Genomic DNA, 23,541 nt, shown 5'->3' on the forward strand with positions numbered 1-23,541 from the left:
AAAGGAAACAAAACTTCAAGCAAAGTTTTTTGTATGTTTTTCTTTTACTTTTGTTTTCCTTATTTAATAGAATAAGGCCTTGGATTGAGATAACCCTCCTGTGCCACTTGTGATTAAATATTAAGAAATTGTTGTATTTTGGAATATGGCATAAAATGGGTGTTATTTAGATTTTGTCACACCAAGTTACCACAACAGAAATATAGTAGTGGGATTCTTGCTGTTATTACTAGTTGTCAGAATAAAGTTTTATTTCAAGGTGGTAAAAACAAATATCCATATAATATTAGTTGTACTGAGCTGTTTTTTTCCTGAGACATAAATTTGCCAAACAAAGTATCCTACATAGTATGAGTCTATTTCCTTAGTGAGGGTTCCCAACTTGACTGGTGGTAATTTTCTGCTTAAAGCTGAGTGGAGGTATCTTAATTTGCTCAAAGCAGAATATACCTCCCAATTTGACTGGAGATATATTCTGCTTAAAGCAGCTATAGTGGAGGTATCTTAATTTGACAGGGCAGCAGTTTCTGTGGGGACCAGTCCTGTGGCCTGGCTTTGTTAATCCATCTGCGAAGCTCCACAGAGAGTCTATTAGTACTTTGATCCTCCCAATAATTCTTTAATCCATTTAGAAACATGAAATAAATGCCTTTTTTGGTTATGCTAAGCAGGAATGCATTCTTTTCACTATATCTGAGCCCTGACTGATAGATCTCCCATATTACATATAATGGGATCCAGAAGCAAGATATTAATATGAGTTGATTCTTTAAAGAGTAATTGTTGGGAAAGACAAATGTTTCCTTTGAAAATTTTATGTTAATTTATTGAATTTTATGACCTAGAGGAAGATATATTTACTGAGATTTAAGCCTTTCACTGACCAATAAATAGAAGACAATCCTCACAGTATGCAAATAATGATCTTTAGAGACACAGCCTTTAAAAATAACACTTATTTGTGTAATCTCATTATAAACATTATATACTCTCAATTTCTGTATTATTTAAAAAAAACAGGTGTACTTTAAAATTTATTTTTGGTAGTATAGTTAGACATAATCTTACCATTAAGTTTTTCTTCATTTTAAAAAGGCTGACTGTAGGGCTGCGCCTGTGGCTCAGTCGGTAAGGCACTGGCCCCATATACCGAGGGTGGCGGGTTCAAACCCGGCCAAAAAATAGCCGGGCGTTGTGGCGGGCGCCTGTAGTCCCAGCTACTCGGGAGGCTGAGGCAAGAGAATCACTTAAGCCCAGGAGTTGGAGGTTGCTGTGAGCTGTGTGATGCCATGGCACTCTACCGAGGGCCATAAAGTGAGACTCTGTCTCTACAAAAAAAAAAAAAAAAAGGCTGACTGTAATTAGCATAAGCTAGTGGCTGTTGCATTCAAAAAGATAAATTATGTTAGCTACATTGCCAGTGACTTGTCAGTTTTAGCTGTCTTCGTGTTTAAATTCTTAATACTATATTTCATGAAATTTAACACTTGTAATAGGCTGACTTTCACATGACAATATATACTGTCTCTTTTTGATAGACTCTCAGATGCTAAATTAGGAATAAGATACTGTAACTTGCTAGTGAATTATTTAATTCCTCTGTGTCATTAGTAATGTTCCCTCGTCAGTATTATGATTAGAAAAATTCTATAGAGAATGCTCTTATCATGCTATAAATTTCAATGTTATTTCAGAATGAATAATTTGAATTCCAAAGAAAGCTTTAAGCAATGACTTTGTCTTTTGGATGAATAAGGCATTGGATAGAGGAAACAGTGTTTGACTTTTTTTATTAAAGGTTAAAAAATTATTTGCAGTCTTAAAATATGACACATACTGAATGTCCTTAGAGTCTGTCACACAAAATTACAACAAAAGTGTGACAGAGTGCTTCTTATTGATACTGCCAGCGACTTGATTCCATTTGGCAGTGTAAAGTATTTTATCTCTTGGGATGATGATATGCTTCAGTTTATACTGCACATCTCCAAAGTTGACTTTCTTCATGCTTCTAAAGTACTGTCAGGAGTTACCCAGCTGAAAAATCACAGAAATACTATTTGTTCTTCCAAGCATTGGTTAGGCAATTCTCTGCTGTATTAGAAGAACTAACCCAAGGGAAGGAGTTCTGTCAAAACTTGAATGCCATTTTGGAAATAAACCAAGAGCTTAACTCATCAAGTACCAGTTACTTCTATCAGTGTAGCCAGTGTGATGATTAATGTGTGGCTCATAACACAGTGGATGTCTGCAGCCATAGCTAAACAAAAACTGTTTTTATCATGTTTTGGGCACATGTTTTCCATTATCAATGGAATAAAGTTTCATTTCAAAATGATAAAATAAAATATTCATATCATTTTGGTTGTACCGAGCTATTTTTTTCTGAGTCACCATTTAAAGAAAACTTGGAAGGGGGCCACTTTTGGTCTCCTGGACCTTTTCAATTCACTTGGTGTGTGTCAAGAGAGATGTTAGTTCAACAAGAACTTAAAAACTTAAATGGCACTATTGTTAACAAAAATACTGATAATAATTCGAGTACAGGAAATTTCACTTTGCATATGTAGAATACGTTGTGAGTCAGTGGTCTCAGTTCCCCAAATCCAGTTGATCTGGTTGGATTACTCAGCTAAGCTAGAAAGTTCAACCAGCACGGCCATAATTGTAAGCAAAAATGAATGGGAAGAGAAAATAAGACTGGAGCAGCACAGGCAGTGTGAATAGGGAACATTAGTAACCTGCACAAGTTTTGGTGTACAAAGAGAAATTTTATTAAGAACAAGGGGAAAATTGAGAGTTTAGAGCACTTCCAAAAAGAGTTGGAAGCAGGTCCAGATGAAGATGCAAAGGCCATGCAGAGGTACAAATATCTTCTTCCTTTCTGTTTGAAATTAGTTGCAAGTCTTTGGCTTCTCTGTGCTTCCAGGTAGTATTGCCCTTTTCTATAGGTCATTGATTTTCATCTCTTTCTATTGGACATTGGTTACCTAGGTTATCTCATACCCACATTCTTATGGGCCCTCCAGACTTCCTGGTTCCCCACATTAGGCTTTCCTCCCATCCTCCTTGATGACCCCTTTTTAGTGTCCCTTCTCAGAATATATTTAAATCACTTGTGCATTCTTTTACTCCAGATGATCTTCACTATAAATCTGTGGACATAGGCCTGGTAACATTATCTTCATTTTACAGATGAAGAAAATGAACTCTAATGAAATATACTATTACAAAGTTTTGTGGATATAAATGAGAAAAAATATTTTGGTCAAATCTATGTTTTTTTATCAATCTGTATCCCAAAATGCTCTTTAATGATATCTAATAATAAGACAATTCAATTACAGCATTAACTAAGACATATTTTTAAAAACGAGTTGCCACATACTATAAAAAGTCCCAGAGTATCTATGATATGAAATTTTAACTACAAACTTACATTTAATAATTATACATAATTTGCCAGACTCATTTGGTATACCAGAGATTCTCAATGATTGTATTATGAACTGTATTAGATACTCCTTGCCATCTTTTCAAATATTCTCATGTGTTGAATTACATTTCTGGTATTGAAAAATCTCTAAACTGGTGAATCATTCTTACAGATGTGAGCATGTTATAATAAGCAAGTGACTTAAGGCAAAATAAATAATAGGGATAAGGAACATATCCTATTCTATTAAATCATGTTTGGAGAATACCAACATGTAGGTGAAGAACATAAAATAGGAGGTCCATGAATAGAAATGGTTCATTAAGCTCTTACACAGTCTTTATGAGGATGAACAAAAAGATAAAATGTCCAGATCCTAAAGCTTCAACTTCATTGATTTGTCCAGGAGAAGACATGGCAAAAATTCATTCATAAATTCTATTTTTGTTCCAGACCAGAAACCTACATAATGTAGCCTACAGGCCATAAGACATGTCACATGACATACTACTGACACCTCAATCATTATAACATATATCTCCTCATTTCACTCTCCTTATTGAGGTTCTCTGCTAGGAACTAATGCATGTAGAGTAAAGACCACACTTCTGTGCTGGTGCGTTCACCAGTGAAACTGATGCTTTAATTTTCACACCAATGAATTAAATTTTGTTATCTCAGAAAGGTCTCATTAGATCCAATAAAGGTTACTCTAACTCTTTTGTATAACTTACCCTGTGTCAGGCATTGATCAAAGTTATATGTGCGTACATATATAATAATATAATATATACACACATATAGGGTCTAAAAAACATATAAATTTTAAGAAGGAAAAAGCTGCATTAAAATTGTAATATTTTTTAGCAAGCTATATACATTTGGTATATATTGACTACAAGTCACATTTGACTTTGGTAATTACAAGTACGCAAAGTGGTAACCATCAGAGTCCAGACACATCTGATTACAGTAAACTACTGCTTGAGCAATGATGACCAAAGTGTCCACTTGTATTGCTGTGCATGCCAATTTTCTATGCTAATCCATGCCTTCAAGGACCCACATACTCATGGCTCCATTGTAATTGTACTTCCACAACATTTTTGGACTTCAAGTAATATCTCAAAATTGTCTTGTGCTCCTCAAAGGACAACCAAGGTTCAGCCATTTTCCTTGACTGTCCCACTTATTCCATGGTGATGCCAGCACTCCTTCAATGACATCTTTTTTTTTTTTTTTTTTTTTTTCATTTTGTGTTTGTTTGTTTTTGAGACAGAATCTCACTGTTTTGCCCAGGAGAGGGTGTCATGGTGTCAGCCTAGCTCACAGCAACCTCAAAGTCCAGGGCTCAAGTATCCTGCCTCAGCCTGCCCAATAGCTGGACTACAGGCTCCCAACAAAATGTCTGGCTAATTTTTTTTATTTTTATTTTTAGTAGAGACAGAGCCTTGCTCTCACTCAGAATGATCTTGAACTCTTGAGTTCAAGTGATCCTCCCACTTCAGCCTCCCAGAGTGCAGGGATTATAGGCATGAACCACCATGCCCAGATGATTAATGCCATGTTTTAAATGAACATTATACTACACACTGCAACTGTAATTCAATTCAACTTCAAGTTTTACAAGTAATACATAGATAACAACTCGTAAAATGTGTATTGTAGTAGCCCATATAGCCTATGGCTAGGAGGAGTGAGAGTTATAAGAAATACCTATATAGCTCAATAACCTTTTCTTGGTGAAAAGGGCATGGAGAGGGATTTAGCTCCCCTAACAGGCATGAAAGCTCATGAGATGAGAGCATTGGTAAATTGGCGGTCTCTACACCTGTGCTGTTGAGAGGCACGAGATCAGCCTTATATTGAGCTGAGGAGAAGGCAGTTGGGAGCATGCACATTCTATCATGGACACGCTTACTCTGACTGTCACCTCTCCTTGCCTGTAGAACGCCAGCACGGATCTCTGTGCTGAAGATAACTAAGCTCTGCTAAAGACTAAGATCTATTTATTCTAAGAAGACTGCTTCACTCTCTCAAAGACTATCTCTCTCTCTGCCCTCCCCACCCCACCCCCCATCAGCTAAAGTAAATAGCCCTCTGGCACCTAAGAGCAATTGTCCCTGAGCAAAGTAGCTTAGCCATGGGAGTCCTGGCCAGTCCCAGGTCCTGACAAGCGGTGGCAGCAGTGGGCTGTGCCAGTGTATGAAGTTTTTCACTATGTATTCCTTACTCACATACACAAAAAAAGTCCATGTATGTACCTTCCTATTACCATCTCATTTTGAGGGAAAAATTTCCCTAAACTCACAAAGAGGACAAGCTAAAAATCACAGTCCACAGAAGAAGGATGGCTGCTCAGCTACCCAGTCATATTTACCTCGAAGGATTAATCACAGTGCAGGGACTGGATTATGGTCTTCCAAGTTCAGTTTGTTAGCATTCTAAGAAGGAACCTGTCTTCGTGCATGGCCTTATTATTAACCAAAGTCATGTAGACTGATGGATATAAGTCATTTTCATGGATAAACAAAAATGTATTTGTTCACTTATACAAAGAAAACTATTCAGTGAATAAGAATGTTTAATTCAGGTTCTCCAGGATTTCATCTCTCTGTAGGGAAAAAACACATACATATAGAGAGAAAATTTGTGAAAAAGTTTGAGTGGAAAAGAAGGCATAGATTAGCTGATTAGCATCCCTCGGATAAGATAGTCTAACCTTTCCAATCTGACTGCTCATGTGAGATTAGCCAGAACTCCATTCATCATGAATAGTACTAAAATGGCAGCCACAAACTCTTGTGTTATTCTCATTCTCTTTTTGACTTTGTGATTGGTCAATGTTCGATTGTTTCAACCTTTTATATATAAAACATAAATCAATTTCCTGAAAGACAATCACAGGTCAGAGTGCTGATTTTTATCAAAATGGTCCATCACTCACTTATGTATATAATCTTATTTTACTTTCACAGATGGCCACTCTCACATTTTGGATAACAGATTTTACTAGTTCAAAATTTAAAATAAGAACATCTTCTCCCTTTCGAGGACACCTCAATGCAGCCTTGTGTAAGCTATACATCTACTAAAATGAGACCATCCTTGTGTTGGTAACAAGCTTCATGTTGTGCAGAGCTTTCCATCTAGATATTTAGCTATACAGTGTCTGACAACCGTGTTCACGAACTCATCTTAGAAAAGTTGCTGTATACCTCATTGCTGAAGATCATTATGATCATCTTTGAAGTACTCTCTTAGGAAGCTATTTACCAGTACCTATTTGCTTAGTCAGCTATTTACCCAAAGCTATTTGTCTAGTCAGCCCTTCAAAGAAATTTTGAAACTCTTTTTCTAGAATAGCCATCAGAGCTATCAACATATTACCCTGATGTCTTAAATGTCATCAAATGACTTCCTTTCAATATTTCCCTTATCTTTTAGTGAAGAAAAAATTGCCACTGAGTGTGGGGGCAGATCCAGTGAGTATGGAGGGTGGTCCAATACAGTCATTGTGTACTGGCGACAAACTCCCTCACAGAGAGTGCCTTGTAAACTGGTGCATTGTCATGATGTAAAAGACATGCCTTCTCAGGTCAAGATTTTCAGTTAAGATTTTCCTTACTCAGTCTGCTATGCCTCTCACAGTCAGCTGACCATTCAATGCACAATTTGACTGATTTTTGCAATATTTATGTCTGTTTTGCTCATTACTGGGCTTCCCGACCACTCTTCATCAGTGATGGTTGTGGAGGAATGAACATCCTGCTTGCAAGGACAGTCACCAATTCTTAGCACATTAAAAGAAAACGCTGATAGCATGGCAGTGTCCTGGCAAGCCTAGAGATATCTTGTAACTTGGAGGCAAGCCCCCAAGTAACTCAGTGTTCCGGAATGAGATAAGATCGGTTGCTTGATAGTAAACAGGTATTAAATCTTAAATTTTATGGTATATCACTGTGGGAGTTGTGGAGAAAAAGCACATAATTTCCTTTTTGTTGTCCTTAATCATGTAGCCCCTGTACGTCATTACTTAAGCACTCTTCACACCTGTTGGGTATCCCCTCAATAAATAGCCACTGCAAAAGTTGTTCGAGGCTCTCCTGCTCCTCTGGTGAGCCTCACCTCTTGCAGCTTGTACTCTCAATGTGCATCCTGGCTGTTTCCTTCATGCAGTTCCAACAGATGGTTTCTCTCCCCTCAGGAAAATGTATAATCCATTTGTACAGTGCCATTTTCTGCATGGCGTTATCCTCATAAACTTGACTAACATGTTCCTAATTTCACTTCCATTCTTACCAAGTTTAACAAGAAATTTAATGTTTACTTTTTGCACTAATTCAAGCTCCAACATTCTTGCAATCAGGCATGCAAAATAATGACTGCCACTCAGCAAGACACCACCTCACGTCTGCATGAACTCAGCTGTAACACACTGATATGTCAAGCTTTGAACCCTTACCAAGGATTTGTACAGGGCTGCCAATGTAGGTGCTGCCAAGTTCACAAAGAAATAATTTCTCAGTGAGTCAAAAAATGCTCAGCCAATTAAATAGTTGGGTAATACTTTTGTCTCTGCAGTAGGCATATGGGTATGCATATCAATTTTTATATTGATTCAATAGGAGTGTTTCAGTTAGTATGTGAAAAGTTATTCATAGTTTTTTCATGTATTAACAAAATGATCTTCAGTTAAACAATAATTATAAGCTGAATTAAATTCTCCCTTTTCTTCCTTTCCCTTTGCAAGCTTCAATTAGATCACTGGATAGTATTCAGAATACAAAGGGGATAATGTATAATAAAAGAGGCAAACAGTTCTTTTATACGGCACACTTCTTGCCTTGGAATTCTTTCTGAGAAGTTACTTACCCTTAGCTCAGCCAAATAAAGACATTTTCCTCTGGAGAGATGCCATTTAGCTGTCTACTCAGATATATCACTTTTCTATTTACATTTTTCTATACTGGAATGCTCACTTTGTCTCTGTATTGGATAGCTCTACAAAGGTTAATACTCTTGAATTACACATACAGGTTTAAAAATGGGGTATTTCTAAGGACACTGAAGGCTTGATATAACAATAGCAATGACTAATGAGTAATTTATGAAAAAATGAATTTTTACATATATATTTTGTAGTGGAGATTTCTGGCCAACATCAAGCCTCTTACCTTTTCTTCCTGGGAACATGGCCCCACCACACACAGAAGACTCCATGGAAGCCAGGAATGGCCATGTGACTGAATTCTAATCAGTGAGTAGTGTGTACAGTTTAAAAATCTCTTACCATCAGCCTCTATGTTTGTTGTCTGGATTTAATGGAGATAAATACCAGGGAACACTTGGTGTTGGCAAGATGTTGGTATTGTTACAAAATGGAAAGATCCTTTTTTTTAGAGATGGGGATCTCACTCTTGTTCAGGCTGGTCTCGAACTCTTATTTATTTATTATTTATTTAATGTTCATGGCAGCTTTATTCTTAACAGCTAAAAAGAAAATGAAATAGCCCAAATATCCATTAACAAGAGAATAACTAATCAAACCATAGTATATTCATATAATGGAATACTTCCCAGAAATAAGAAGGGACGAATTGATATACACAACAATATGCATGAATCCTAACCCCTGAATGCTGAGTGAACAAAATCAGACACAAAAGGATATATATCATGTGATATATGAAGTTCAAGAACAGGCAAAACAAAACCTTGTAGATAAAGTTTGAATGGCAGTTAGTTTAGGCAGAGGAAGAGACATGAGGCTAGGCAATGGCGATATATTGGTAATGTTCTATATTTTGATTGGTCAAAAATCATTGATTTATGCCCTTATGTATGCATTTTCTGTATTTATTCATACCCTATCAAACTCTTGAGCTAAAACAATTCACCCCTTTTGGCCTCTCAGAGTGCTAGGATTACAGGCATGAGCCACCATGCCTAGCCAAAAAAACAAAACAGAAAAAAAAGAACGAATCTTGAGACTTTTTATAGACTAAAACTGACTACTGATTAGAAGCATCTCTGGAATTTTAGGTAAATGAGCAATAAACTTTTATATCGTTGAACCCTTGAGATTTCATCTAGTTCAACAATGTTACTTTAATGAATGCATGATTTCATACCTTATTTATGTTTTCTTAACTTAAGAACTGAAGATATTGAGATTTCTTCAGGGTTAGAGAGTTTCTCACAAATACTCAGCTGTTAGTAGGAATTATGAGAGTCAAATATGGCTTTCTTGCTCTAGGAAACTGATTTATTTGTTTATTTATTTATTGTAAAATGTGGCAATATCACAATTGCCATGTTTTCATCCTCTTTATTTTATTTATTTATTTATTTATTTATTTGAGACAGAATCTCACTATGTTACCCTTGGTAGAGCGCTGTGATGTTGCAGCTTACAGCAACCTCAAACTCTTGTGCTAAAGGGATTTTCTTGCCTCAGCCTCCCAGGTAGTTGAGACTACTGGCACCTGCCACAACACCCGACTATTTTTTGATTGCAGTTGTGATCATTGTTTAGCAGGCCCGGGCCAGGCTCAAACCCGCCAGCCTTGGTGCATGTGGCTAGCACTGTAATCAAAAAAGGAGACATTACAACTAACACTGCAGAAACCCATTTAAACGGGCTCTGAGCCCATTCTCATTTTTTTTTTTTTTTTTTTTTTGTAGAGACAGAGTTTCACTTTATGGCCCTCAGTAGAGTGCCATGGCATCACACAGCTCACAGCAACCTCCAACTCCTGGGCTTAAGCGATTCTCTTGCCTCAGCCTCCCGAGTAGCTGGGACTACAGGCGCCCGCCACAACGCCCGGCTATTTTTTGGTTGCAATTCGGAAGGGGGCCTCGGTATATGGGGCCGGCGTCTTACCGACTGAGCCACAGGCACCGCCCCCATTCTCATTTTTAATATGAAAGAAGTTATGCACCGAGAGGTTAGCTATTTACTCAGAACTACACAACTGAGGAATAGTGGAATCCAGATGCAAACACAGGACTAATTAAGTTTAAGGTCCAAATTCTGGCTCATCTATGCAGTTTTAGGTAAGTTATTTAAACTCTGTGTCCTTGTTTTTCCATGTACCAGGCACATAGTTAGCTGCATATACACTGCAATGATGATGCCGCTGCTGCTGATGATTGTTCCATGTTATTTCCTGTCCATTACCATATTACCATACCATTAAAGGCCTCCTCTCTTCTTCCCTCTGTAGGCAGTCTTCACCCCTGAAAAAAAGAGAACTTAGCTTTTATCTCAATCAATCTTTATTGTATTTTGGTGAGAGGTGGAAACAGTCTTATGTTGGGGTCTTCTAACAAGCTTGACACATGGGTTTTTCTCAGTACTTTTCCAAATTTGTGGTTTACTTATAATGCAAAGGTAAACTGGGTGAATATCAAAGAGAAACATTAATTTTTCCTTCTTTTATTTTTTTCTACTCATATTGAAATTGCTCCCCTGTCTTTTTTTTTTTTTCTTCCTTTGTTTATTTACTAAATTCTCTGGCTTCTAGAGAAACATTTGCTGTTTCCTTATCTGTGACATGGACTCTTCTGCAAAGCCAAGCTTGACCCTCCAACCTTGGTTTAGTTTCTTCAGTTCTATTGCACCCAAAGCTCTTCTAATAGGCAGAAACAGACACTTGTCTTCAACTGTATGCTCTTTGTAAAAAATAAATAAAATTTATATTAAAGAAAAATATATATTAACATTAAAATAAGTAAAATTAATAAATAAATGTAAACTATTTAAAATTAAATAATATTTTTCAAATATTCAAAGACTATTTTAACTAAACCATCGTGTAGAGGAAAAATATCTCAAAATAAGAACTATAAATTTTCAAAGGACAATAATCTATATTCTTTGATTGTATTTGAGATTATAGAAGAAACTTATTATTACTGTGAGTTCTATGTATGTTGCTGTCTATTTGGTATATAGATATTTCTAAATTTTCAATTATGCAACTTATTTAAATGACTGGACACTTTTCCAGAAAATTTAAAAATATAAAACAGAAATTTTTTTTCAGAAATCCAAAACATTTGTTAAATGCTTAGTAGTTACCAGTGGTTAGGAAGGGAAGTGGGAAGAGTGGATGAAGGAAAGTTGGTTAATGAGTACAAAAATGCAGTTATTTAGAAAACATAAGTTCTAGTATCCGATAGCAATGAAATTTGGTTAATAATTTATTGTATATTTCAAATAGCTACAAAAGAAGAATTATAATATTCTCAATAGGGAGTAAATTAATATATTAATAATTGGTCTAAAAGCTAATATTAAGGTGACTGTTGATTTGTAACCACATTTTGCTTTCTGTATAATTTAAGAGGTTAAGGCATCCAAACAATGTTAGTGTAGTTTTTATAAACACAATATACAAAGATGGAATTTTATGACATTAATAACTGAAAGGTACGGAGACATAGTTTAAATAAGCAGAATTTCTGCATGTAATTGTAGATAGCTAGTGTAAATTCAAATTAGAGTGTTATACCTTTGGGATGTTAAATGTAATCTCCATGGTAATCACAAAGAAAATAGGTATTTACAGAATGTTTCATCTTCCAGCTATAGAACGCAGGTTTTTTGACTCAGTTCATTGATCATTCTCTAAAGTAGACCATAGATGGGCTATAAAACGCATCTGAAAATATTTTTTAAAAATTGAAATTATACCAAGTCTGACCATGATTAAATAAAATTAGAAATTGCAGATTAATAAAGACATTAAGAAGACAATGAAAATAATTCTCAAGATAAACGAAAATAAATTAAAAGCATACCCAAACCTATGAAATAGAGGAAGAGCTGTATTAAGAGGAAAACTTATTGTAATAAGTGTCAACATCAAAAAAGTAGAAAAGTTTCAAATAAACTACCTTATTTTGCAGCTCAAAGAACTAGAAAAACAAGAGCAAACCAAACCCCAAATTAGGGGAAGAAAACAAATAATAAAGATCAAATCAGAAGTAAATGAAATTAAAACAAAGACATACAAAAGATCGATGAAATTAAAACTTATATTTTGGAAAAGAAAAACAAAATTGACAAACCATTAGCCAAACTAAGAAAAAAAAAAGGGAAGATCAAAATAAATAAAATCAGAGATAAAAAGGGAGACATTAAAATTAACTGCTAAGTAGTAGCTAAGATCATTAGCTACTACTATGAGCCAACAAATTAGAAAACCTAGAAGAAATGCCTAAATTCCTAACCACATATAACCAGAAAGAAATCTGAAATGAATAAACTGATAACAAATATTTAGATAAAAACAGTGATAAAAAGTCTACTATCATAGAAAAGTCCGTGACCGAATTCCTTCACTGCTGAATTTCACCAAGCATTCAAAGAAATACTAATTCTAATCCTACTTAAACTATTTCAAAGGATCATTCATTAGTGATATTATAAGCTAATAGCTTTGAAGAACATAAAGGCAAAAATCTTCAAGAAAACTACAGCAAACAGAATTCAACAACCCATTAAAATATTATTCATCCCCGGGATATGAGGATGGTTCAACATATGCAAATCAATCAATGTGATACATCATAGTTGGGTCCAGCATTTTGTTCAACACTGAAAATAAACATTTTGTTTTGGTTGTTTTTGTTATGACACTGAGAGGGATATGATTCTGTGTTTGCTCTTCAATCCAGGTCACCTTCTCCATACTTCATACAGGCCCTAGTCAAATTTGTATTAGTCTTAATTGCCATCAGTGAAGCAACACCTATGATAGCTTTCACCGCTTTGTTCTTGTTCTTCAAATTTACGAATTTTTCAGCCAGGGTATCTTCAAATATTCTGTCTCTCTCTCTCTTCTCCTTGTTTTATATGTTGGTCCGCTTGATGATGTCTCAGAGGTCTTCTAGGCTCTGTTTACTTTTTCTCTATCTTCTTTTGAAAAAAAAAAATGAATGGAGAAAGTCCACTAGCACTGTAAGTCCCTCGGAAGTCACTTCCATTGGGTGGAGAGTTGCTTACAACAATGCAGGTGGTGTGCAAAACGGCTGCTGGCCTCTATGTCTGCTCTTCCATGATTGTAAGCAGCAGCCAACTATCAGATTACACATGCCAGGTTTTTATTACCTACCCTGGATTCTGCAAGTGACATGCAAGCTGCATCAAGAATATGTGTCTGTCTTTAGGCTGGGAAATGGGTAGCTGCTGCTGACTTAAAAGCTGAAATTGACTGAAATTAATTGGAAGTTAATTCAAGCTTTATACAAGAGGTTGTAAGCCTTCAGTTGATTCTGGAATTTCAGAATATTTATTTGTATTCTTCAAGGACCATTTTTGTGTCAGAGGAGAGATAGACTTTAAGTGCTTCCTATTCTTCTGTCTCCTCAGACTCAAAGTTCTTTAAAGCATATAAGCTTATAATCTTTAATTATAAAATGGAGATAATACACATGCTTTGTCCTCACAGGATTGATATAAGGATGATATGAAATAATGCCAATAGGCCATATATTATCAAGAAAAAGGTATGCCCAGTGTGATCAATAGTACACATATTAATTATGTGAATTTACTTCCTCCATTGACATTAGGCTTGACCATATGCCTTATCTTAGCCAATACAGTATGAATGGATGCAAAGTGCATTAATATGGGCAGAATCTTTAAAAGATCACATGTAATCCTGTGTTCTTTCCTTTTTGCCATAATGGTTATTTATGTTCAGAAGGTGGGCAAAAGCCTGGGTTCCAGAATGAATATTACATGAAGCAGAGTCACTGCTAAGCTTCTATAGACTTGTCACATATGCAAGAAACAAACCTTTATTACTTTAAGTCAAAGATTTTGGGTCTCACAGTTTACCACAGTATGATCTACCATAGTATGATCTATTCTTATTGATATAGTCTCTCTTCCCTTTGGCACATTGTAGGTCTGACGTAGAGTTTTTATTATTCTACATCTGCCACAAAAGAGTAAATTTTCCTTATTTGGAGTGGATGCTGAAAGTTTCAACTACAATGTGGACTTATTAAGTTACTCTATTCAGCTAGAGAAAGAGGAAGATCAACATTAAGCACAGTATTTCATGAGAGGTCTTAGATAATTTATAACTCTTATATAATAAAATCACTTTAGAGAAAGGTATAGCTATAGATATAGAGAGATATCTCATACAACCTGCCTAAATAATTTATTTGTCCCTGCAAAAATACACATTTGTATAGATTAAACAATGTTGAATAATCTCTTTCCAATTTTGTTATACTTCATTTCCAATTTGTTAATTTCCTTGGCTTATTGAAGAGAATGCTGACCACTGAAAACATTGAATCTATAAAACTTTCCCAGTTAGAATCAACTTAATCCTTTGTAAATTAGAAATTCTGGTTCTAACATAGGTAAATTTATGGTATAAATATTCAGGTTATTGTATGAAATTTCTCAATTTGTGGCAGAACTCAGCACAATGAGGTTTTAGAATTAAATAGTTTTCTTTTTAGTACACTAAAGAATCTTGGCAGCTAACATATAATTTTTTAGTTAAAATAGTAATCGAAACCTGCAGAAAAGAAAATAAGTGGGTTGAAATCAGTATATTCTGCAGAAAAATTAGAAGAGATATTACTACCAAAGAAAAATACTGATAGAAAATACTTGTTGAGGATTTAGAATATGCCCAGCTTTGCCATTCATCGTATCATAAAATTCTCAGCAACCTTTGGAATTAAATAGTTTTTAAATAAAAATTTATAGATGAATTCAGGGTTAGAAAATTTATGGAAGTTGCCTAAATTTATATAGCTGGCAAGAAGAAGATTGAGGATATGTGCCCAAGGCTATCTCACTTCAAAGTCAAGATCTTCATTATTCACTTGCTGTATTTACTGCCTCTCTGATGTAGAACAGTTAGTCTGAAAATTAATATATTTCATAGGGAAGATCACAGAGCCTGGATTAGTTTATCAAACCTTGCCTTAAGGAGAAAAGCTTACTATGGTTAATCTAAGCCTTGCCTTTTTTGGAGGTCCTTTGCTGCATACAGGTTAAAAAAAGTTACTCCTTTTATTGAGACAAAAAGGAAGCCCCTAATTAAGTGCTGTATTTCATGGGCGGTTTTATATAGTTTATATCCATAATATAATAACATCACTTTAGATACAGGTATAGCTATAGATATGTAGATAAAACTGCTGTAGTAATTTATTCTTTCCTGCAAAATAAACACTTTGCATACTTGAAACAAGGCTAAAACTCAGCATTTGACAAAAGAAAGTTAAAGTAAACTGCTCTGGAGGAAATATAATTTAAATAACATAATTGAAGACACATGACAAATTAGAAACAAAAATCTAATCGTTAGTTGCTGAGGAATTTAAGTAAGTTTTTCAGTATAATAAAAATACTAACCAATAAAAGAAAAGATATAACAAAATAGTTATGAAAAATAAACACATTTTTTTAAATATTAAGATAAATTAAAAGCCAAGATCTGAAGAATTTCCTAGAGCACAGAACAAAATAACAAATAGTTTATACTCTGTACCTTAGAATGATACTAATAGCATTTCCAGAAAGAAAACAAACAGGAAGAGTTTCCGAGATGGTAGATAAGGAGCAACTCTTCAGCAGCCCCTACTGGGAAAGTTAGGAGAAGCAACCATCCTCCGGCATTTGGATGGTCCCACTCAGGGGCAGCATTATGTAGGACAGGACACCAGCAGCAGAAAAGATAAGGAAGGAGGAAAGTCGGTGAGTGAAGCAGAGGAAGGGGAGACTGGTCGTCCAGGCAAAGAGACTGCAAATGGGGAGGGCAGAGTGATCCAGCGACTGGGAAGCCAGGGCCATCTCCCCCAGCCTCCTGTTGGGTGGTGGTAGTGTGGGGGGAGAGGAACCGACCTGAAATCTGAGCAGGTCTGTCCCTCTAGATGGAGGGTGTGGAACAGAGTAACTGATAGCTGGGACCCCCACTCAAACTATCCTGTGCACCAACCACCGTGCTGGCCGATTTAGGGAGGGATAGAGAAAAAGCAGATGGTCCTGCAGCTTCTTTAGGATAGAGCCTATGGACAAGTACTTCCCTTACAAAGCACAGGCAGGTCTGGGCGCAGGAAGTGGTGGGTGAAAGGCTCAGCTGGCTAACACGCCTCAGGGAGATGGCACACGCCCACACACTTCAGCAAGACCCAGGGGACACGGACGTTGTTGTGCCCCGATGTTGTTGTACCCACATTAGTCTCACTTTACACAGCGGGACCCTAAGATTCCATGGTTTGACGACTCACATGGCACACTCAGGCTCTGCTTAAAAGCTTGGCTAGACATCTCCAACCTATTTCCATGGCTTTGCCAAACAAATTGGAGAGGTCCTGCCTCACCGCCCTCCACTGAACCTCTTTTCAGACTCCTGGTCCCACTTATTAGTAACTGGAATTCACGTGCACCTCCCTGCAACATCCAGGGTCACCTCCAGGCCTGTGGCTCCACCTCTTACCTATAATGCTCAGTGCACAACTTCTGCTTCCAGGACAGAACAGGAAAATCCTGCTCTAATCTCCAGGATGACAGGTTGCAGAAGGTCAGGCAGAACAGTTCTCGGTTGCGGATCTTCATAACCAGCAACGGTGTTTTTGCAGATGCTGGAGTACCACTAAGTGGTCTCTCTACAATATTTTTTCTTCCCTCTGCCTTATTTACTTTTCTTATTTATCTCTTTAAGATTCTCCCAAAGAGAATCTTATTAACCTTAGTTATTTTTTGTCATTTGTTATTTTTTATTATTTATTTTTCCATTTGATTTTTTGTTTTTCAGTGCCATACCATAAGGTCATCTGAAGCCTATAACGAAGAGTTAAAGAAAGAAGAAGTGAAGGAAGAAAAAGAAAGAAGAAAGCAAGGGAAGAAAAGAAGAAGAAACCAATAAAAGAACTCTGGCAACATGAAGAACCAAACAGATCAATCCCCAAAGGGACTGCATCCACATGATGGTTCATCTTTGTAATCCTATCACACTGGGAGGCTGAAGAGAGAGGATTGCTTGAGCTCAGGAGTTCAAGACCACCCTGAGCAAGAGTATTAAAAATCGAAAAATAAGCTGGACATTGTTGTAGGTCCATGTAGTCTCAGTTACTCAAGGGGCTAAGGAAAAGAGGATCACCTGAGCCCAGGAGTTTGAGGTTGCTTTGAGCTATGGCGGGACTATGGTACTCTAGCCTGGGGCAATAGAGTCAGACTGCCTCAAAAAACAAACAAATACTCTCCAAAGGAACATAATAGAGCTACAGCAGAAAATTCCAACCATTAAAAAAAAAAAAAAAGGTGAAAGGACAGAAATGGAATTCAGGATATGGATGGCAAACAAGATTATTGGAATTGAAAAGAAAATGGAAAACCAGCAAAAAGAGGTCCAAAAATTGATTTCAGATTTTAATTAAATTAAAGATGAAGTCACCAAGGATATGGACAAAATTAGGAAGGATATAACCGAGTTTAAAGAACTGAAAGAGGCACTCAAGGAATTTCAAAACACACACCAGGAAGTTTCTGAAAAATACAAATTGTAGGTATTTTTGCAAAAGAGTACCCAAATCCAAGAAACTCTAATACAACATATTATAGTTGCAAAATGTCCTAGTATCACCAGAGACTCAGACCATACAGCTACTAAATGAAGACTGAATCCCAGTCAAAGTCAAAATAAATGAGAAAATTTTCAATAAGCAGCCAGGCATAAGCAGCAGCTTTCCTGTAAAGGCAAACTCATTAGGTTAACAGTTGATTTGTCAGTGGAAACTTTATAAGCCCTCTGGGCTTCTATCTTCAATGTTGTCTCCTGTCTTCAATCTTCTCAAAGAGAACAACTGCTAACATAAGACTCTGTATCCTGCAAAATTAAGTCTCCTATTTGATAGATAAATCAAATCTGTTGCTGATAAGCAAATTTAGAGGAAATTTTCTACTACTAGACAAATCCTGCAAGAAGTACTCAGAACTATATTGGACACAGTCCACTACATTGGACTCTGCCAAAGTAAATCCACCTAGATACTAAAGCACTTATCCTAGCTATCACAATGGCCCAAGTGATAAAGTAACAGAGTCCCACATAACAGAATGAACAGAAGTCCACCCTACTTACCTATTCTCTCAGTATTTGTGAATGACTTGAACTCGCCTCTGAAAAAACAGAGGCTGGTTAATTGGGTAAAGAACATAAGTGTAGTATGTGCTGACTTTAGGAAATGCATCTAACCCCCAAGGACACATCAAGACTTGGGGTGAAGGGCTGGAAAACAATATTTCATGCAAATTTAAACCAAAAGAAAGTGAGTGTTGAAATTCTCTTTGACAGTACCATACACTTTAACAAAAGTAAAAAAAGACAAAGATGGTTATTATATATTAGTCAAGGAAACAATAGAATAGGAAGACATATATGTCCTAAATATTTATGTACCCAATTTTGGCATTCCAAGATTTATAAAGCATATTGTATTTGATCTAAACAAAATGATAAACAACAATACCCTTATCACCAGACTTTAACCTCCCACTGATAGAAGTGGACTGACCCTCCTTGTAGAAATTAAACTTAGAAATTTTGGACTTAAACACAACTCTAGAACAAATGGACTTAACAAACATCTTCATAACATTTCACCTCAGTGCTACTAAAAATATGTTCTTCTCATCAGCTCATGGATCATTCTCTAACATTGATCACATTCAAGGTCACAAAGAAGCCCTAACAAATTTAAGAAAATAAAATAAAAATTATACTATGTATCTTTACAGACCACAATGGATTAAAATTAGAATCAACTCTAAAAGAAACACCCATCTCCACATAAAATCATGAAAATTAACAACTTACTGCTGAGTTATAGCTGGGTCAAAAAGGAGATAAAGATGGAGATCAGTATATTCCTTGAACAAAATGACAGTGGGACCACTACTATCAAGACCTGTGTGTTACTGCAAAAGCAGTCCTAGAGGTAAAATCATTGCCTTAAATGCCGGCATCCAGAAATCAAAAAGTGCACAAGTCAACACTCTAAAGAATCACCCCAGGGAACTGGAGGCAGAACAATCCATTAAATGCAAACACAGCAGAAGAAAATAAATAACCTAAACCAGAGGAGAACTAAATGAAATCAAGAACAAAAGAACCATTCTGAAGATTAATGGAGCAACAAGTTGGTTCTTTGAAAAGATAAACAAAATTGATAAGCCTTTGGCTAGATTAACCAGAAACAAAAACTAAGACCTCTAATAAAACAAAATATCATAACTGAATAATACAAATTACCTCTATGCCAGAAATTTGAAAATGTGGAGAAAAGGGACAAATTTCTGAAATCTTACTACCTCCATAAACTCAACCAAGAAGAAATAGAACTCCCCAACAGACCAATATCAAACAACACTGAAAATGAAACAACAATTAAAAAAACTTGCAACAACAACAAAAATTCTCAGACCAGATGGTTTTACAGCAAAATTCTACAAAATGTTCAAAGAAGTGTTTAAAAATCTATTCCTTATATTATTGAGAAAGAAAAGACTCTCCACAGCTCCTTCTAACAAGGAACTATCTCCCTGATAACAAAGCCAGGAGAATACACACACACAAAGAAAACTAAAAACCAATAGCATTTATAAATATAGACACAAAATCACTCAGTAAAATCTTAGTAAAAAGAATTCAGCTGCACATCAAAAAAAGAAAAAAAGGTTCATCCCAATCAATTGAGTTTCATTCTAGGAATGCAAGGCTGGTTCAATATATGCAATCTTTATATATAAAGATTCAATGCGATCCTCATTCAAATACCCACATCATATCTGCAGATATTGAAAACAGGTCTACATTTGGTATGGAATCAGAAAAACACCCTGAATAGCCAATACACTTCTATGTAATGAGAACTAATCTGCAGGCATACTGGTAAAATGAGGTTACTTTAATGACGGTTTTAAATCCTCAATATTTTAAGGAAACAATCTTTAGGAGGCTGTAATACAAGTCTATAAAGATCAAAAGAGTATATTGGCATAAAAATAGAGACATAGACCCAACAGAAAATCTAGTGATAAAACCAGCCTCTTATTGCCATTGTACCTTTAACAAAGCAAACAAATGCATACACTGGGGAAAATAATCCCTATTCTATAAGTGGTGCTGGGAGAGCTGGTCAGGTACATGTAAAAGATTGAAATAGGACCTGCACGTCTCGCTACTTACAAAAAATTAAATGATGATTAAATGATGATTAAAAGATTTAGACCCAAGGCATGAAACTATAGAAATCCTAGAAGACAGTGTGGGAAAACCTCTTAATATTATTAACCTAGGGAAAAATTTTATAAAGAAGAACCCACTAGCAACCACAGCAACAACAAAAATAAATGGGACATGATCAAGTTAAAAAGTCTCTGCACAGCTAGGGATACGATCAATAAATTACATAAAGACCATACAGAATGAAAAAACATATTTGCAAACTGTACATCTGAGAAAGAACTGATTATCAGAAGGTACAAAGAACTAAGCAAATCAAGAAAAGATCAAATAAACCCATTAAAAACTGAGCAAGAGACACAAACAGAAACTTTTCCTATGGTGATAGACTAACAGCCAACAAACATGAAAAAGTGCTCATCATCTCTAATCATCAGAGAAATGAAAAACCCATTTAGATATTACCATGAGAACAGCCACATTATAAGGTCCCATCACAACAGATACTGGCATGGATGTGGAGAGAAAGAAATACTCATACACTATAGGTAGGACCACAATCAAGATTCCTTAAAGAACTAAAAAGTAGGCCTACCTTATCTGTCAATCCTACTATTGTGTATTCATTCAAAGGAAAAAAGGACATTTTAATATAAAGACACTTGCATTTGCATGTTTATAGCAGTACAATTCACAATCACAAAGTCATGTAAACAACCCAAGTGCCCTTCAATTTATGAATATATTAATAAGTTGGGATATATGTATAATATGGAAATTACTCAGTTACAAAAAAGATAGAGATGGTATATCAGTATTAATAACCTGGATGTAACTGGAGACCATCCTCCTAAGTCAAGTATCACCAGAATGGATAAACAAAAATCACATATACTGTAGATTAAATTGGAGCTAGTGGATCAGCACCTTAATTTTCACATGTCAGAATCATGCAGTGAAGTTGCTGCTGGAGGGGGTGGGTAAGGAACAGGTAAATTCCCACCTAACAGGTGCACTGCATGAGTAAAGGACACAATTACAACTCAGATTTAGTAGTAAGAAAAGTGGAGACATAACTAAGGATTTTTTTAAAACCTAAAGAAAATTATGCATTTTTAAATCCAGTCAGTCTAAAAATCATATCTGTACCCATTATGATAAGATTTTCAATTATCAAAGATAAAAAATCTACAACGATATTTAGAAAAAAATTTTAGTAAAAAGACTAGAATTCCCCATAGAGGATATTTAGTATGCAATAAGGGTTATGTCTTCAATATTTTAAGGAAACTATCTTAAACCTAAATTTATATATACCAAAATATTGTTAATCAAATATAAAGATCCAAGTAAGTACTTGCACATGCAAGGAACAAAACCATTACCCCATGTTTGCTTTTTGAGGAAGTAACATGAGAATTTACTCCAGAAAGCTAATGACAATAAAGGAAAAGACAGTTGCATTTCAGGAATTAATGATCCTAATTCAAAGTGCAATAAAGAGAACTTAAAAAATTACAAATGTGCATCTGCCTTGAGAGGAAATAATCCCTAGTTGATCAAGAAATGAAAAATACAGAGGGAATTCTGTGGCAAATGATTTTGATTGAGGAGTGTGATAACTCTGTAGGTATGATGAAAAACATTATTCTTTTGTCAACAAGAAGAAAGACCATTAGAAAGACATGAAAATATTCACAGGAAAGTAATCACACAAATGAAAATCCAAACAAATGTGGCATGAATTTGGGCAAGTAGTGGAATGAAGAAAAGATAATACATTTGCTTTTAAACCAAAGAAGCTTTCCTGTCTGTTATTGGGCCCATGACATTAGCTTATAAGAAAAGAAAACCATCCTAGTGATTACTGAGCCTCATAATGATCTAAATTTATATAGTCATATTAATACAGCTTGTGTTTGTTGATTTTTAACTCTTAGAATCATTCAATCAAAAGAAATTACCCATAGTCAAGCTTATGAAAGACAATATGTATGTCATTCCTGACAAACAAAAAGAATCAATTGATAAATGAGATCAAAGTGAGAAAGTGCAGTAATGGAGAAGAACAGGTGTTGTGTTATCATAGATGAATATATTGAAGACATAATTCTTAGTTTTTAAACAAGTAAATAGAATCGTAAGATTATTGTTACAGTTTACCAGTGTCAACAATAGAGGAACTAAAAATATGAATCTCTCTCAAAAATTGAGGAGAATAAGAAGGAAGCAAAGTGAAGTAGAATGAACCAAATCTTCATATTTCATAACAGGAGTCAACAGAGTTTGTTGAAATAGAAGAAATAACGTATTAGTCAGTGTTTGAAAATGTGAATAGTTGCAAACATTTGCCTCTGTAGATAGAGCTATAGCTGTGGAAGACTGGGCTAAAAGTGGTATGTCCCATAATAAAATCTATATGGACTGATTGAATTGCCATAGGAATTTATTTTTTGTTCAAAAATATTATTTACATAAACATAAGTTTTTGCCATAGAACAGTTTGAGCACATAGAGTTTTAATTTCCCATTTGAAAAATAGACAAAGATTATACAATTTTGTTTAAATACAAAAGTGGCAGTAGGAAAAGGACAATTCCTTTAAAAAAGAACTCTGACATGTACATACACTTGGACTGAAATTATTACTTATTGGATGATCATTGACAAAATGACACAACTCCATGCCTTCAGACAAAGCCAATAATACGACTGGTAAACCAAGAAGATGAAAATTGTTTCTATATTAGTGGCTTCCAGTAGGCATAAAACTGGACTAAAAATGCTAACAGGTCTCAAGTCAATACTGTACAGTACTGAGAAACAGATGCCCATGTGTTTTCAGCTTTTAGGACAAATAAGTAACCAGCT

The sequence above is a fragment of the Nycticebus coucang genome, chromosome 3 (genome assembly GCF_027406575.1).
Source record: "Nycticebus coucang isolate mNycCou1 chromosome 3, mNycCou1.pri, whole genome shotgun sequence".
In the NCBI taxonomy this organism is placed as follows: Eukaryota; Metazoa; Chordata; class Mammalia; order Primates; family Lorisidae; genus Nycticebus; species Nycticebus coucang.